Raw genomic sequence first — 12580 nt, 5'->3', positions numbered from 1 at the left:
TCACAGTATGTCAGTGCTCATAACAGGATAGTATTGTATTGTATTGTATTGAGTAGCAGGTCCATTCTTCATCACATTATGTCAGTGCTCATAACAGGATAGTATTGTATTGTATTGTATGTCAGTGCTCATAACAGGATAGTATTGTATTGTATTGAGTAGCAGGTCCATTCTTCATCACAGTATGTCAGTGCTCATAACAGGATAGTATTGTATTGTATTGTATTGTATTGTATTGTATTGAGTAGCAGGTCCATTCTTCATCACAGTATGTCAGTGCTCATAACAGGATAGTATTGTATTGTATTGTATTAAGTAGCAGGTCCATTCTTCATCACAGTATGTCAGTGCTCATAACAGGATAGTAACAGGATAGTATTGTATTGTATTGTATTGTATTGTATTGAGTAGCAGGTCCATTCTTCATCACAGTATGTCAGTGCTCATAACAGGATAGTATTGTATTGTAGGATAGTATTGTATTGTATTGTATTGTAGTAGCAGGTCCATTCTTCATCACAGTATGTCAGTGCTCATAACAGGATAGTATTGTATTGTATTGTATTGAGTAGCAGGTCCATTCTTCATCACAGTATGTCAAGTGCTCATAACAGGTATATTGTATTGTCCATTCTTCATCACAGTATGTCAGTGCTCATAACAGGATAGTATTGTATTGTATTGAGTAGCAGGTCCATTCTTCATCACAGTATGTCAGTGCTCATAACAGGATAGTATTGTATTGTATTGTATTGTATTGTATTGTATTGTATTGTATTGAGTAGCAGGTCCATTCTTCATCACAGTATGTCAGTGCTCATAACAGGATAGTATTGTATTGTATTGTATTGAGTAGCAGGTCCATTCTTCATCACAGTATGTCAGTGCTCATAACAGGATAGTATTGTATTGTATTGTATTGAGTAGCAGGTCCATTCTTCATCACAGTATGTCAGTGCTCATAACAGGATAGTATTGTATTGTATTGTATTGAGTAGCAGGTCCATTCTTCATCACAGTATGTCAGTGCTCATAACAGGATATTGTATTGTATTGTATTGTATTGAGTAGCAGGTCCATTCTTCATCACAGTATGTCAGTGCTCATAACAGGATAGTATTGTATTGTATTGTATTGAGTAGCAGGTCCATTCTTCATCACAGTATGTCAGTGCTCATAACAGGATAGTATTGTATTGTATTGTATTGAGTAGCAGGTCCATTCTTCATCACAGTATGTCAGTGCTCATAACAGGATATTGTATTGTATTGTATTGAGTAGCAGGTCCATTCTTCATCACAGTATGTCAGTGCTCATAACAGGATAGTATTGTATTGTATTGAGTAGCAGGTCCATTCTTCATCACAGTATGTCAGTGCTCATAACAGGATAGTATTGTATTGTATTGAGTAGCAGGTCCATTCTTCATCACAGTATGTCAGTGCTCATAACAGGATATTGTATTGTATTGTATTGTATTGAGTAGCAGGTCCATTCTTCATCACGGTATGTCAGTGATAACAGGATAGTATTGTATTGTATTGTATTGAGTAGCAGGTCCATTCTTCATCACATTATGTCAGTGCTCATAACAGGATAGTATTGTATTGTATTGAGTAGCAGGTCCAGGTATGTATTGTATTGTATTGTATTGTATTGAGTAGCAGGTCCATTCTTCATCACATTATGTCAGTGCTCATAACAGGATAGTATTGTATTGTATTGTATTGAGTAGCAGGTCCATTCTTCATCACAGTATGTCAGTGCTCATAACAGGATAGTATTGTATTGTATTGTATTGTATATGTCAGTGTCCAGTAGCAGGTCCATTCTTCATCACAGTATGTCAGTGCTCATAACAGGTATCAGTGTATTGTATTGTATTGTATTGAGTAGCAGGTCCATTCTTCATCACAGTATGTCAGTGCTCATAACAGGATAGTATTGTATTGTATTGTATTGAGTAGCAGGTCCATTCTTCATCACAGTATGTCAGTGCTCATAACAGGATAGTATTGTATTGTATTGTATTGAGTAGCAGGTCCATTCTTCATCACAGTATGTCAGTGCTCATAACAGGTATAGTATTGTATTGTATTGAGTAGCAGGTCCATTCTTCATCACAGTATGTCAGTGCTCATAACAGGATAGTATTGTATTGTATTGTATTGAGTAGCAGGTCCATTCTTCATCACAGTGTGTCAGTGCTCATAACAGGTATAGTATTGTATTGTATTGAGTAGCAGGTCCATTCTTCATCACAGTGTGTCAGTGCTCATAACAGGATAGTATTGTATTGTATTGTATTGAGTAGCAGGTCCATTCTTCATGTATGTCAGTGCTCATAACAGGATGTATTGTATTGTATTGAGTAGCAGGTCCATTCTTCATCACAGTATGTCAGTGCTCATAACAGGATAGTATTGTATTGTATTGTATTGTATTAGCAGGTCCATTCTTCATCACAGTATGTCAGTGCTCATAACAGGATATTGTATTGTATTGTATTGTATTGAGTAGCAGGTCCATTCTTCATCACAGTATGTCAGTGCTCATAACAGGATAGTATTGTATTGTATTGTATTGAGTAGCAGGTCCATTCTTCATCACAGTATGTCAGTGCTCATAACAGGATAGTATTGATCTGACTTAGATGTATCATCTCCAGCCTGGCAGATGTTATTACTGCAGCAATGAAAATGGATTGCGTGTGTGTGTGTGTGTGTGTGTGTGTGTGTGTGTGTGTGTGTGTGTGTGTGTGTGTGTGTGTGTGTGTGTGTGTGTGTGTGTGTGTGTGTGAGAAAACAGACGCATGCGAACACATGCACACACAAACACGTATGAATGCATTCTCACACACACACACACTTTAAAATTGTACAGAGTTCAGTTCTGTATTTGCTTTTAAAGGAAAAGTGTACACAAACACACCCCACACAGACGCAATGAATGAAATTAAATGCTACTGACAGTTAATAATGACAATAATCACATTGTAACAAATCAAAATGACTAACCTGGGTGAACAATCCTTAAAAGTATGTCAGTTCCTGTCTTCCCCCTCTCTTATCCGTTGGGCACCTCGCTCTCCTCAATCAGCTAGTCCAGCCTATTAAGCCAAGCGACAGCATGGCCAGCGAAGGAGAGAGGGAGGGAGGCAGCCGGCTCCTCCAGCAGACCAGAGAGAGAGAGAGAGAGGTGCTGTCTGTCTACCCTACTGTACCACACAGAACTCACTACGCAGCCTGCCTGCTCCAAGCACACAGCCAGCCACAGTCCATCTGGAGAAAAACACTTATTCACGCACCTCTCTCTCTCTCTCTCTTTCCCAACCCCATCCCTCCCTCCCCTCTTGCTCAGTCCCTCTCTCCTCTGCCGTGGCTCTCATTAACATAGAGGCTCCACCCAGTGGCCATCCTCTATTCCTTCTCTTCTTTTTCATTTCTTCTCCTCCGCCTGTCTGTCTCGTCCGCACACTCGCACTGAAACGCACACACTCGCACTGAAACGCACACACTCGCACTGAAACGCACACACTCGCACTGAAACGCACACACTCGCACTGAAACGCACACACTCGCACTGAAACGCACACACTCGCACTGAAACACACACTCGCACTGAAACACACACACACACACAGTTCTTCATCTGAGAAGGTAGTGTATTCCGGCATACCAAGCTCAGAGTTGTATTCAGATCTTAACAAGAGACCCTAAGATAAATATGGAGCCTTTCAACACAACAAACATGACTGTTATGTATGAACGTATGTTCCATGATGTCATTACACTGTACTGACAGTTATCAAAGTACAATCTCCGTAGCTATGACAACCTCCTACTCTGATACTGAGATGAAGAATACATTTATGAATACAAGAGGAATGGTTCTTGAAAGTGAATGCATAATGTCGTTGTTTGACTAGTGACTCAGATAAATCATGTCTTACCATCTCTTGAGGGACAGTGGGGTGGGCACTAGGCTACATGAGCTCTTGTTATGACTCAGGCCTATGGGTCTGGGCTTCTGTCACCAGTCTGAGTCACAGCTACATACTTCACCGTCTCAGGGAGTCACTCCATCAAACCCCAGAGTCTCAGACAGCCACTACTTCAAACCCCAGAGTCTCAGAGAGCCACTACCTCAAAGCCCAGAGTCTGAGAGCCACTACCTCAAAGCCCAGAGTCTCTGAGAGCCACTACCTCAAAGCCCAGAGTCTCTGAGAGCCACTACCTCAAAGCCCAGAGTCTCAGAGCCACTACCTCAAAGCCCAGAGTCTGAGAGCCACTACCTCAAAGCCCAGAGTCTCAGAGAGCCACTACCTCAAAGCCCAGAGTCTGAGAGCCACTACCTCAAAGCCCAGAGTCTGAGAGCCACTACCTCAAAGCCCAGAGTCTCTGAGAGCCACTACCTCAAAGCCCAGAGTCTCAGAGCCACTACCTCAAAGCCCAGAGTCTGAGAGCCACTACCTCAAAGCCCAGAGTCTGAGAGCCACTACCTCAAAGCCCAGAGTCTGAGAGCCACTACCTCAAAGCCCAGAGTCTCTGAGAGCCACTACCTCAAAGCCCAGAGTCTCAGAGCCACTACCTCAAAGCCCAGAGTCTGAGAGCCACTACCTCAAAGCCCAGAGTCTCAGAGAGCCACTACCTCAAAGCACCGAGGCGAGGGCCACTACCTCAAAGCCCAGAGTCTCAGAGAGCCACTACCGCAACGCCCAGAGTCTGAGAGCCACTACCTCAAAGCCCAGAGTCTCTGAGAGCCACTACCTCAAAGCCCAGAGTCTCTGAGAGCCACTACCTCAAAGCCCAGAGTCTCTGAGAGCCACTACCTCAAAGCCCAGAGTCTGAGAGCCACTACCTCAAAGCCCAGAGTCTGAGAGCCACTACCTCAAAGCCCAGAGTCTGACAGCCACTACCTCAAAGCCCAGAGTCTGACAGCCACTACCTCAAAGCCCAGAGTCTGAGAGCCACAACCTCAAAGCCCAGAGAGCCACGATCTCAACGCCCAGAGTCTCAGAGAGCCACTACCTCAAAGCCCAGAGTCTCAGAGAGCCACTACCTCAAAGCCCAGAGTCTCAGAGAGCTACGGGCCCTGGTCCAAAGTAGAGCACTATAAGCCTGGGTGCCATTTGGGAGCAACAAGAGTCTCACTTCCCCTTTCAGACAATAATGCAGCTTTATAATAATAATACGTTAGCTAGTAGTTTGGATGAGACGACAACAACCTTTAGTAAGTCGAAAATAATAATAAAACAAAAAAGCTCAAGTTTAAGTTCCTTCCTCAGAACATATGAAAGCTGGTGGTTCAATATTCCCACTTCTTCAATATTCCCAGTAAAGAAATATTAGGTTTCAGTTATTATAGGAATTATGATGCGTCAACTATTTCTCTCTATACCATTTGTATTTCATATACCTTTGACTATTGGATGTTCTTATAGGCACTTTAGTATTGCCAGCCTAATCTCGGGGGTTCATAGGCTTGAAGTCATAAACAGCTGCTGGCAAACGCAGGAAAGTGCTGTTTGAATGAATGCTTACGAGCCTGCTGCTGCCTACCATCGCTCAGTCAGACAGCTCTATCAAATCATAGAATTAATTATAATATAATAAACACAGAAATATGAGCCTTTGGTCATTAATATGTTCAAATCCGGAAACTATCATTTTGAAAATAAAACGTTTATTCTTTCAGTGAAATACGGAACCGTTCAGTATTTTATCTAACGGGTGGCATCCATAAGTCCAAATATTGCTGTTACATTGCACAACCTTCAATGTTATGTCATAATTATGTAAAATTCTGGCAAATTAGTTCGCAACGAGCCAGGCGGCCCAAACTGTTGCATATACCCTGACTCTGCGTGCAATGAACGCAAGAGAAGTAACATGATTTCCCTAGTTAACATTGCCTGCTAACATGAATGTCTTTTAACTAAATATGCAGGTTAAAAAAAATATACTTCTGTGTATTGATTTTAAGAAAGGCATTGATGTTTATGGTTTGGTACATTTGTGCAGAGATTGTGCTTTTTTCACGAATGCACCTTTGTTAAATCATCACCCGTTTGGCGAAGTAGGCTGTGATTCGATGATAAATTAACAGGCACCGCATTGATTATATGCAACGCAGGACAAGCTAGTTAACCTAGTAATATCATCAACCATGTGCAGTTAACTAGTGATTATGTTAAGACGGTTTTTATAAGATAAGTTTAATGCTAGCTAGCAACTTACCTTGGCTCTTGCTGCACTCGTGTAACAGGTGGTCACCCTGCCACGCAGTCTCCTCGTGGAGAGCAATGTAACAGGTGGTCACCCTGCCACGCAGTCTCCCCGTGGAGAGCAATGTAACAGGTGGTCACCCTGCCACGCAGTCTCCTCGTGGAGAGCAATGTAACAGGTGGTCACCCTGCCACGCAGTCTCCCCGTGGAGAGCAATGTAACAGGTGGTCACCCTGCCACGCAGTCTCCCCGTGGAGAGCAATGTAACAGGTGGTCACCCTGCCACGCAGTCTCCCCGTGGAGAGCAATGTAACAGGTGGTCACCCTGCCACGCAGTCTCCCGTGGAGAGCAATGTAACAGGTGGTCACCCTGCCACGCAGTCTCCCCGTGGAGAGCAATGTAACAGGTGGTCACCCTGCCACGCAGTCTCCCCGTGGAGAGCAATGTAACAGGTGGTCACCCTGCCACGCAGTCTCCCCGTGGAGAGCAATGTAACAGGTGGTCACCCTGCCACGCAGTCTCCCGTGGAGAGCAATGTAACAGGTGGTCACCCTGCCACGCAGTCTCCCCGTGGAGAGCAATGTAACAGGTGGTCACCCTGCCACGCAGTCTCCCGTGGAGAGCAATGTAACAGGTGGTCACCCTGCCACGCAGTCTCCCGTGGAGAGCAATGTAACAGGTGGTCACCCTGCCACGCAGTCTCCCCGTGGAGAGCAATGTAACAGGTGGTCACCCTGCCACGCAGTCTCCCGTGGAGAGCAATGTAACAGGTGGTCACCCTGCCACGCAGTCTCCCGTGGAGAGCAATGTAACAGGTGGTCACCCTGCCACGCAGTCTCCTCGTGGAGAGCAATGTAACAGGTGGTCACCCTGCCACGCAGTCTCCCGTGGAGAGCAATGTAACAGGTGGTCACCCTGCCACGCAGTCTCCCGTGGAGAGCAATGTAACAGGTGGTCACCCTGCCACGCAGTCTCCCCGTGGAGAGCAATGTAACAGGTGGTCACCCTGCCACGCAGTCTCCCCGTGGAGAGCAATGTAACAGGTGGTCACCCTGCCACGCAGTCTCCTCGTGGAGAGCAATGTAACAGGTGGTCACCCTGCCACGCAGTCTCCCCGTGGAGAGCAATGTAACCAGCGTCGGCCCTAATTAATCGGCCATGCCGTCGACCACTACTAGACACATTGAGATGATGAAAAAAGTTACATCCCAACTTTGATATAAAGGCTCCTACAGTGGTATGAAGACAGACCCTTCTGGGACCTACATCATCAATAGCTAGTCATTATCCTCCTAGGTTTCTACTTTATATTCATCATCTCCAGCACCACCCCAACATCAGTGAAAATGACAGGGTTCTATGTTTTGTGGTAAAAACAATAGAGGAAGATGAGTGTTTCCAATGACATCATCGGTGTGCATCGTGTGATTTTGTGAGACGGCATGATGATGTCATTGGAAACACTTATCTTCCTCTTTTTTTTACTACTAAACACAGAAACGTGCCACTTTCACATATGGTGATGTTGTGGTGGTGCTGGAGATGAATATGAAGCATCCCTTTAAGGTTAACAGGATCATACAGATTGACTCCCTAGCTAGAGACGTGGTCTCATGATCCAGCCCATGTGGTATCAACTGGGCCAGGGGAAATGACTCTAGCTGACCTATGAGAAAGGAACTTCTAAAGGTGTGTTTGTGTGTTTATACGCATGCACGTGTGTGCTTGCATGTGTGTGTCCATGCAAGCACACACTTGTGAGTATGTGTGACTGTCATTGTCAGCACAAGGTAGAGAGAGGAGCTGGTGGTTTTTATAGTAAGTGTGCTGTATAGGCCTAGAGATGGAGCTCAGCTCACACATGTATACAGGTTCAAGCGGCTGGGAACCAGTACTGTACTCTGGTACAGGGGGAGTAGGGGTTCAACCGGTGCCCTGCTCTGGTACAGGGGGAGTAGGGGTTCAACCGGTGCCCTGCTCTGGTACAGGGGGAGTAGGGGTTCAACCGGTGCACCTACTCTGGTACAGGGGGAGTAGGGGGTTCAACCGGTGCTGTGCTCTGGTACAGGGGGAGTAGGGGTTCAACCGGGTGCACCTACTCATCAGGGGGAGTGCGGTGTACCTACTCTGGTACAGGGGGAGTAGGGGTTCAACCGGTGCTGTGCTCTGGTACAGGGGGAGTAGGGGTTCAACCGGTGCTGTGCTCTGGTACAGGGGAGTAGGGGTTTTACCTACTCTGGTACAGGGGGAGTAGGGGTTCAACCGGTGCACCTACTCTGGTACAGGGGGAGTGGGGTTGTGGTGCTGTGTGTACAGGGGGAGCAGGGGTTCAACCGGTGCTGTGCTCTGGTACAGGGGGAGTAGGGGTTAAACTGGTGCTGTGCTCTGGTACAGGGGGAGTAGGGGTTCAACCGGTGCTGTGCTCTGGTACAGGGGGAGTAGGGGTTCAACCGGTGCTGTGCTCTGGTACAGGCGGAGTAGGGGTTCAACCGGTGCCCTACTCTGGTACAGGCGGAGTAGGGGTTCAACCGGTGCCCTACTCTGGTACAGGCGGAGTAGGGGTTCAACCGGTGCTGTGCTCTGGTACAGGGGGAGTAGGGGTTCAACCGGTGCTGTGCTCTGGTACAGGGGGAGTAGGGGTTAAACTGGTGCTGTGCTCTGGACCCGGTGCTGTGCTCTGGTGGGGGCAGCAGTTGAACCAGTGCTGTGCTTGGTACAGGGGGAGTAGGGGTTCAACCGGTGCTGTGCTCTGGTACAGGGGGAGTAGCATGAACCAGTGGCCTACTCTGGTACAGGGGGAGTAGGGGTTCAACCGGTGCCCTACTCTGTACAGGGGGAGTAGGGGTTCAACCGGTGCCGTGCTCTGGTACAGGGGGAGTAGGGGTTCAACCGTGCTGTGCTCTGGTACAGGGGAGCAGCAGTTGAACTAGTGCTGTGCTCTGGTACAGGGGGAGTAGGGGTTCAGCCGGTGCTGTGCTCTGGTACAGGGGGAGTAGCAGTTGAACCAGTGGCCTACTCTGGTACAGGGGGAGTAGGGGTTCAACCGGTGCTGTGCTCTGGTACAGGGGGAGTAGGGGTTCAACCGGTGCTGTGCTCTGGTACAGGGGGAGTAGGGGTTCAACCGGTGCTGTGCTCTGGTACAGGGGGAGTAGGGGTTCAACCGGTGCTGTGCTCTGGTACAGGGGGAGTAGGGGTTCAACCGGTGCCCTACTCTGGTACAGGGGGAGTAGGGGTTCAACCGGTGCTGTGCTCTGGTACAGGGGGAGTAGGGGTTAAACTGGTGCTGTGCTCTGGACCCGGTGCTGTGCTCTGGTACAGGGGGAGCAGCAGTTGAACCAGTGCTGTGCTCTGGTACAGGGGGAGTAGGGGTTCAACCGGTGCTGTGCTCTGGTACAGGGGGAGTAGCAGTTGAACCAGTGGCCTACTCTGGTACAGGGGGAGTAGGGGTTCAACCGGTGCCCTACTCTGGTACAGGGGGAGTAGGGGTTCAACCGGTGCCGTGCTCTGGTACAGGGGGAGTAGGGGTTCAACCGGTGCTGTGCTCTGGTACAGGGGGAGCAGCAGTTGAACCAGTGGCCTACTCTGGTACAGGGGGAGTAGGGGTTCAACCGGTGCTGTGCTCTGGTACAGGGGGAGTAGGGGTTCAACCGGTGCCCTACTCTGGTACAGGGGGAGTTGAACCAGTGGCCTACTCTGGTACAGGGGGAGTAGGGGTTCAACCGGTGCTGTGCTCTGGTACAGGGGGAGTAGGGGTTCAACCGGTGCCCTACTCTGGTACAGGGGGAGTAGGGGTTCAAACGGTGCCCTACTCTGGTACAGGGGGAGTCGGGGTTCAAACGTTGCCGTGCTCTGGTACAGGGGGAGTAGGGGTTCAACCGGTGCCCTGCTCTGGTACAGGGGGAGTAGGGGTTCAACCAGTGCACCTACTCTGGTACAGGGGGAGTCGGGGTTCAAACGGTGCCCTACTCTGGTACAGGGGGAGTCGGGGTTCAACCGGTGCTGTGCTCTGGTACAGGGGGTAGCAGTTGAACCAGTGGCCTACTCTGGTACAGGGGGAGTAGGGGTTCAACCGGTGCTGTGCTCTGGTACAGGGGGAGTAGGGGTTCAACCGGTGCTGTGCTCTGGTACAGGGGGAGTAGGGGTTCAACCGGTGCTGTGCTCTGGTACAGGGGGAGTAGGGGTTCAACCGGTGCTGTGCTCTGGTACAGGGGGAGTAGGGGTTCAACCGGTGCTGTGCTCTGGTACAGGGGGAGTAGGGGTTCAACCGGTGCTGTGCTCTGGTACAGGGGGAGTAGGGGTTAAACTGGTGCTGTGCTCTGGACCCGGTGCTGTGCTCTGGTACAGGGGGAGCAGCAGTTGAACCAGTGCTGTGCTCTGGTACAGGGGGAGTAGGGGTTCAACCGGTGCTGTGCTCTGGTACAGGGGGAGCAGCAGTTGAACCAGTGGCCTACTCTGGTACAGGGGGAGTAGGGGTTCAACCGGTGCCCTACTCTGGTACAGGGGGAGTAGGGGTTCAACCGGTGCCGTGCTCTGGTACAGGGGGAGTAGGGGTTCAACCGGTGCTGTGCTCTGGTACAGGGGGAGCAGCAGTTGAACCAGTGCCCTACTCTGGTACAGGGGGAGTAGGGGTTCAACTGGTGCTGTGCTCTGGTACAGGGGGAGAGGGGTTCAACCGGTGCTGTGCTCTGGTACAGGGGGAGGAGGAGCACTCTGGTACAGGGGGAGTAGGGGAACCAGTGCTGTGCTCTGTTACAAGGGGAGCAGCAGTTGAACCGGTGCTCTACTCTGGTACAGGGGGAACAGCAGTAGACTGGGCCTCTCTGCTAAACCAACACACACAACATAAACATCCTGATATCCTGGTAGTGGTGGGACTGAAGGAGTAGGGTGAAGTTGACCTACACACTGATCATTTCCCTCACTAATGGTTAAGGTTAGGATTGAGGGAGGGGAAGCTGATCCTAGATCTGCACCAAGGGGAAGCGTCACCATGTATCTACAACAGCCATCTTTGCTCCATGTTGATGCTGAAGCCGCTGATGCCCGTCATACTGTCAACATCCCCACTGGCATTATAGGCCATCCACACCAGTAGCTGACACAGAGCCAGCCACACACACAGTGGTTGTCACACAAGACAGACACGCACACTCTATCCCACCCACCCGGGCCGTGTGTGTGTGTGTGTGTGTGTGTGTGTGTGTGTGTGTGTGCGCGTGTGTGTGTGTGTGTGTGTGTGTGCCACCACGTGTGGTACCACCCCCCCCACACACACACACACACACACACGTCACTTCCTGCCAGGCTCATTGGGAGCTCTGCTGGCTTCCTGTTGTGGCCGTTTCTCACAGCTCTAGGGCAGAGAGAAAGCGCAGAGTGAGCGTCAGTCAGTCAACGCCCTGACTGTGGGAAAGGTGTAGTGCACCCCAACACAACCTCCTCCTTCAGGACCACAGTCCTCCACCCTCCACTCTGAGGAGCAGGACACTCTTTTGTTTTCCACTGTCTACACTTGCAAATGACGTAGGATCAAGAAATGGGTTGTGTATTGTTGGCTAGTATAATGGAACATAGGCTGAGATGCATCATCTCCAGACTATAGCCATTAGTCAGACTGACCCCAAAGCCAACCAACGATGCTTCACACAGCTGTCTGGGACAGCGTCATCACATAGCTTCCATCTCTAACATTGTTCCTATGGTCTCTCTTTCTCCTGCTCCCTTTAATACTCTCTCTTTCACACGACGACACACAGGAGACACACAGGAGACACACACAGAGTAATCTATTATTCCAGTCACATTACCGAGCACACAATAGAGATCCCATCAGTGAATACTATGGGTAGGCACTCTAGCGTGTACAGCTCTATATGTAATAGATTTAAAAAAAAACATCCTTTCACTTTAACCTCCCTACCCCTCAGCCCAAACAAATCAAGTTCCTAAAAGTACACAACCAAAGCATGGGCAGCCCAGCCACAACATTTGCATGGCACATTTTCAGAGTTCTTGAAATGCGTCGCTACAGAGGTCACAACAAAACTGACTGTTAGCAGCAGCACTGTAGCCTTTACAGTCTGTAACACAGGGACCCCATCAACAGCACTGATCAGTGACTTCTGCTGTTATGACAAACATTCAACCTATTGCTACCTGTTCTAGAACTGTAAAAGACAAGGAGAGAGAGAGAGAGAAAAGAGAGAGAGAGAAAAGAGAGAGAGAAAGAGAGAAAAGAGAGAGAGAGAGAGAGAGAGAGAGAGAGAGAGAGAGAGAGAGAGAGAGAGAGCGAGAGAGCGAGAGCGAGAGCGAGAGAGAGGAAGGAAGGAAGGAAGGAAGGAAGGAGATGGCT

This window comes from Oncorhynchus masou, unplaced genomic scaffold (genome assembly GCF_036934945.1).
Source record: "Oncorhynchus masou masou isolate Uvic2021 unplaced genomic scaffold, UVic_Omas_1.1 unplaced_scaffold_648, whole genome shotgun sequence".
NCBI classification, from domain to species: Eukaryota; Metazoa; Chordata; class Actinopteri; order Salmoniformes; family Salmonidae; genus Oncorhynchus; species Oncorhynchus masou.
The sequence above is the reverse complement of the archived record's forward strand: the minus strand, read 5'-3'. Positions refer to the sequence as shown.